Genomic DNA, 6390 nt, shown 5'->3' on the forward strand with positions numbered 1-6390 from the left:
AGGGGGAATACTGTTCACTAAAAGCCTAGTTTAATCGGAAAGTGAACTCTGCTGTCCTCTGCTGGAGGAAATAATCCAGTGCATCTGTCACCACTTTCAACACAGTAAACACTTTTTTGTATACAGTCGTTGTCAGTATCATTATAATAAAAACTTCTATTAACTGTACGAAATTTCTTTTTACCCTTCCAGAGGAAAAATAGGTGTGTACGTATAAGTGATTTGACCAGACGAATTGATCAGATTCGCAAAATACAGAAAAACAACCAAAGCAAATTATTATAATTATATTAAGTGCTGTGAGAAAAGGCTATAAATCTCCACCTCCAACATCCTCACACGCAATATAGCCTACTAACCAGGACACCTTTATGTGTACAGATGTGACGTAATGATGCAAAAACATGCTCGAATTTCCCGCGGAAATCCACCAGCACTGGAATTAAAAACATTATTAGGCCTACAAGCTTACCGTTTTGAATCGAGTTAAGGCAAGCAAATAGTTTTGAACACTGGCTGGTTACTTGCTCGAATTTATTTTGGATAATTTTAACCGAAAAAAGTTACGGACTGCAGCTTTAAAAATAATAGTAGTAGTTAGTCTTTTATTGGCCTGTTTAGCTGATCACTTCATGGAAAACTAAACAAAATTAACAAAAGAACACATTGCACAGACACTTTATATTTAAGTGTTACGCAGTTCGTTGTTATTGGAAGGAGGCGGGAACCGGCGAACATTCATGAAGCTTTAATATCAAAAATAAAACAAATACAAAACGAAAGTAAAAGACATTAGCCCCTCACGGACGACTGCTGTCACAATAAAATAAAACAAAACACAAGACAAGTTGAGGCCTGTCCTATGGAGTTAGAATCATGCCAAAACCTCACACACACACACAAAACGTGTTTTACTCACACCCAACGATTCACAAACAAACTCAGTGTGGTTTGCAAATACAAAACATCACTCACAAACTAATGCATTTTGTTCTGCAAATAAAAAACGTACCTATCAAACAAATACAGTATGTTTTACATATACAAAGAAACGTATTTCTTCAATGACAAAAATATCCTCCAAGTACAAACTCAAATCTTTCAAGTACAAAAAAATCCTTCAAGTAAAAAAAAAAATCTTTCAAGTACGAAACAAAATTCTACAAGTACGGAAAAACTGTCACGTGACTTTTGGCACTAATTTTCCGCCTTGCTGATCCACACACATGCTAGTAAACTGTCATGTAATTCGCACTCCACAACAGCAGATGGCGCTGTTACCGACTTGCTTAGCGCCGCCACGGACATGGAAAGAGGAGAGAAGAAGAAACGCTAGCGTGGGGGATGTTTTGAACATGATAGCTGTATCCCAACGTGAAGGCTGCATCCTTCGAAGGACTGAAGACTTCAAGGATGCAGCCTATATTCGTCCTTCGAAGGACGCACCATGTAGCCTTCGTAGGATTTCCTAATTGCGCAACCAGGTGTTTCTGATCACCGCTCCTGGTGCCAAGCAACGGTGCGAGAGGACAGCTGCCATCCTGATCATTCATTTGATATAGCCTAATTGAGTAAACAGCTATGGAGCCAGAATTGGCTATTGTATTTTTTATGTTTTATATTTTACTGGAGGACATGTTGAGGATGTTTCAGCCCCGGCGCTGCCGGATCATGTATTTTCGGTTTAGCCCGGTTTGAATATAAAACCCAACTGAATATAAAAAAGTCCAGTATTTCTCACGCTCGTCATCGGCAACTGTCACAGTTGCCAGGCGACAAGAACAGTCCTCCGTAGGCTAGACCGGTCCGAGCGCTTCAGATGCGCCCTATTGTGACAATAGGCCTACATTTTGTTTCTTTAATTTTCGGAACTGCATATTTCGTTAAGTATTCACGTTCAAATGTGAAGTAACCTACTGAAGTACTTTTTTTCCCACACATATGATTTTACATTAAACTACACAATTATATAATGTAACAACCTTGAAAATATACAGAAGTAAAATGCAGTAGTAGCATAATATAATTACAAAACTATAATAAAAACCCTGACAAGGAGTTTTTTCCACTGCAGAATACATACCTCTAGTTTTACTCTTGGTACTTTAAGTACATTAGAGTATGCAAGATAATTTTGCTTAACTAAGGTTTTAGTAGTTTCCCCCCAATGCAGTATTAGTAGTTATTAAAAGTACTTTTTTCAGAAATATACTCTTTGAAAAAAGAAAAGAAAAAAAACCTCAGTGACATGGGAGCCGTCGATTAAGTCAGCCCTGCAAACCTGCTGGTAGACAACTTAGTAGTGGATAGTGGAAATATGCACTCTAACACTCTGGAGACCATCCCAGATGATGTCCCACCAGCAGAGGCCTTACCAGGGACAGCCCATCCCGGTCCAGCAGCTCCAGGGTCTCCTGCTCAGCTCAATAGAAGTCTACATTATTTTTTTCTTATTTTATGTATTGTAAATGTAAATGTTTATGTTGATTTTGATATGTTTAATGTATGTTGTTCATGGTTGGAAAAAGTACTTTAATGTAGCCTGTGGAACAAATGATTTTCATTTACAAATTGTATTTGGAAAAAAAAAGTATAGAAGAATTTGTTTCATGTAGAAATTATTACTGTCATTACAAAAATAAGCAATGACCAGAACAATTCATTCTCTTTTATTTACACATTTAAAGTTGCATAAAAACAATGTACAGATTTTTTCTTTCCTTTTAAAAAATAAAAGTGAAAAAAGTTAAACAAAAATAAAAGAAATATATTTTTCAATCATTCTCTCAAGAAGAGAAAACAGCCTGTCCATCCTCTCCCTACTCTCCTGTGCTCTCCTCGCCTCCCTTTGTAGTTGACCTCTCTGTCTCGCCGCCTTCGTGCTGGTGCTGCCCCTGGCTCCTCCTCACCGTGGGCACCCACTGCTGAATTCGGCCCTGGTCTGTCCTCAGGGATTGAGGCGATGAGGACAGGGGGGTTGGTGCAATGCCTCTGTCCCAACACCTCATCCATGAGGACAAACCAGGGCCAAGTTTCAGCAGTGGGTTTTCCCACTCACACCCTCATCTGTCCCAGGACACTTGCAATCCTAAGAGCAGAGCAAATGAACCATGGCTTGTTAACAACAACAGCACAATACATTTCAGCAAAGACGTGTGTATTAACTTTGTTTTTTGTTTTTCTCCTGAATTGCTCTAAAAAAAGCTTAACACATGGGTGCAATCTTAAGTGCATTGTTAACACTGCAAAATATGACACATCAAGACATGCATACAAAATACTTAAGAAATCATATTTCTATATACTCAAATTTGGTTAAAACCACATAGCTTTCATGACAGCGCTACAAAAACACAAAAGTGAAACCCCATTCCCTTATCAACAGCTTTTCCTATTGTTGTGGGCTTTATAGGGTGGAAAAAAAAAATGTTATTTGAATACTATGAATTTGCAGTTTGTAATTAACTAGCTAAACTACATGATCCAAAGTACTTAACTACTGAAAAAGCTACAGAGATTTTGAATGCACTGCAGTTTAACTACAACCAACTACTGTAAACTGTAGATTAACTGGTAATTGAACTATATGCATCATAAACAAATAAAATGGCCAGACATATTTTTTACCAGTCTTTCTATTGTTATCATCATCTCATAACTTCGCCACTTCACATTAACTTGGAAAGGTAATAAAAAAAAACTTCCTAAAGTGTCACAATAAATACATGGGAAAGACGAGTCCAAAAAGACGTATAATAGGTGGATCTGGCAACACGGAGGCTGCACCCGCGCCCTCACTCACAGCACGCTCTCAAGCCCCGTTCACTGTTCTAACGTTACCTTCTCGCAGCGACATGAATTGCAAACACTCATATGAAGTGGTTTAAAAGGCTAATTAATCATTCAGAGAGCTTGAAATTTTATTTTTGAATATACATTTTTTTACCGAGGTCCGGACCTCGGTGACCTCAGCTGGCTACGGCCATTCACCCTACCCACGACAGATATTTCTGGAGTTTGATATTTACTAACTAAATATACTAACATTTCTAACATTTGATTTTTCACCGGCAACGACTGCAAACTCACCTGTTGGCCGCTCATCTTGTTCAAAATACGTCCCCCACGCTAGCGTTTCTTCTTCTCTCCTCTTTCCATGTCCGTGGCGGCGCTAAGCAAGTCGGTAACAGCGCCACCTGACGTTGAGGAGTGCGAATTACATGACAGTTTACTAGCATGTGTGTGGATCTGAAGGCATTTGTGTGTGGATCAGCAAGGCAGAAAATTAGTGCCAAAAGTCACGTGACAGTTTTTCGTACTTGTAGAATTTTGTTTTGTACTTGAAGGATTTTGTTTTGTACTTGTAGAATTTTGTTTTGTACTTGAAGGATTTTGTTTTGTACTTGAAGGATTTTGTTTTGTACTTGTAGAATTTTGTTTTGTACTTGAAGGATTTTTTTTTGTACTTGAAAGATTTGAGTTTGTACTTGGAGGATATTTTTGTTATTGAAGAAATTTCTTTGTATATGTAAAACATACTGTATTTGTTTGATAGGTACGTTTTTTATTTGCAGAACAAAATGCATTAGTTTGTGAGTGATGTTTTGTATTTGCAAACCACACTGAGTTTGTTTGTGAATCGTTGGGTGTGAGTAAAACACGTTTTGTGTGTGTGTGAGGTTTTGGCATGATTCTAACTCCATACTTCTCCTCCTGTCCATATGGTAATCTCTCTACTGTATGAGAGAGTCGCAGGTTATGACGCAATCGTTAGCCTACTTTTACAAAAACTGCTTCTACGGGGCCATAACGTAAGCTACAAGGTAATGGAGCCTTTTATACATTTTCGTGTTTCTTTAGAAATAAATAATGGACAAATGGAGTCTTTAAAGGCCTCAGATGTAAAGTTATTCGCTGTCAAAGTGACGCCAAAATGAATGGGAGTCAATGGAATGCTAACAGCAGGTGGGGGTCTGCTAATCAATGGCAGTGCCCGGGGAAGCTTCAAAATAATATGAAACAGTGCCCCCCTGGCTGAGACGCGAGGAAAAGAAACAAGGATGCGGAAATTAGAAATGAAAAGCAGTGCACCCCAGTTATCTATACAAAACACATTATTTCTGCATTGATAAGACCAAAACAATAAACAAAATGGTATTTTGTTAATATCAAAACTGCATCTAAGGAAAAAATGTATACCACCATGTTGATACCTCTTTGTTTATCTAATTTTTACAGGCAAGTCCTTTTGACATGGTATTTGTAAATTCCTGTAGGATTTTTCACTTGTGCTGCACAGCAGTATGTGCAGGACATTCCTACATGTTTTAGAATGAACCCTTCAGTACAACAGAAACATGCAGGAACATTCAACACAAGCGAAAAATCCTGCAGGATACCTGTAGGTTATTTTTGTAAGGGATGGCTTTTAAACATAACTTCTCTTTTCACTCATTTTTTATTTGGAATCAAAAGTACATTACACACACAAGAAAAACTTTATTTTTTAGACATTGGTTTGAGTCTGATATATTATTAGTTTGTCAGTTGAATTCTGATGGTCAGTTTTTAAGTATTACTGAACTATGTCTTACATGTAAGTGTCATATTTCTGTTAAAAAATATTGTATTGTCATGAATTCTATTCTATTTTACCGACGGCAAAATGTAGAAGGTAAAGTCTCCAAACATTTGTTTTTAGATAAACTTGATTTAATGATAAATGGAGTAACCAATCGATTAGATCTTTTTGTTAATATCTGTTCTCCTCCGTCTAAATTTGTTTATGTTTCCCTCATTTGAGTGGGGACATTTTTGGGGAGTTCTTAGTCGGTAGGCCTATTGTGTATCAAATAAAACCAAAGAAGTGTAATTTAAAATTTCTCACAGAATATATCCTGTGAAAGACACATTAGAGCGTTTTCATCTGGATATTGATTACAATGGCTGTTTTTGTAATTGTGAAAGAGAGTCTATATTGTGCACTTATTTTTTTAAAGGCCATGTTAATTTTTCTTTTGGTATCTGTGTTAAAATGAACTGCAATCTAGTCTTAAATTTGCCATGTTTTACTCATTCAAATGAATATGACTTCTCCAAGAAAAAAAAATTATCGATTTGTTTTTGTTATTAGGAAAATTGTATCATTATCAAACTAAATTGAGTAACTCAAAACCCAATTTTACTCATTAAAATGTATTTAGAATCTGTAAAGTTGTGTAAATGTGTAAAAGAAATGGACGACGCACCTTCACTTATTTCCTGTGCAGAGCATTAAGATGTTGCGCATGCGCGGTCAACATAGAATGAAGAAATAGCCTACTCTCGGCATGTGTTCCCGAGTAAATTTGATCAAAATGAACGAACCGTTCATGACAGACCCATCACTAC

This window comes from Squalius cephalus, assembly GCF_949319135.1.
Source record: "Squalius cephalus genome assembly, chromosome: 7".
NCBI lineage: Eukaryota > Metazoa > Chordata > Actinopteri > Cypriniformes > Leuciscidae > Squalius > Squalius cephalus.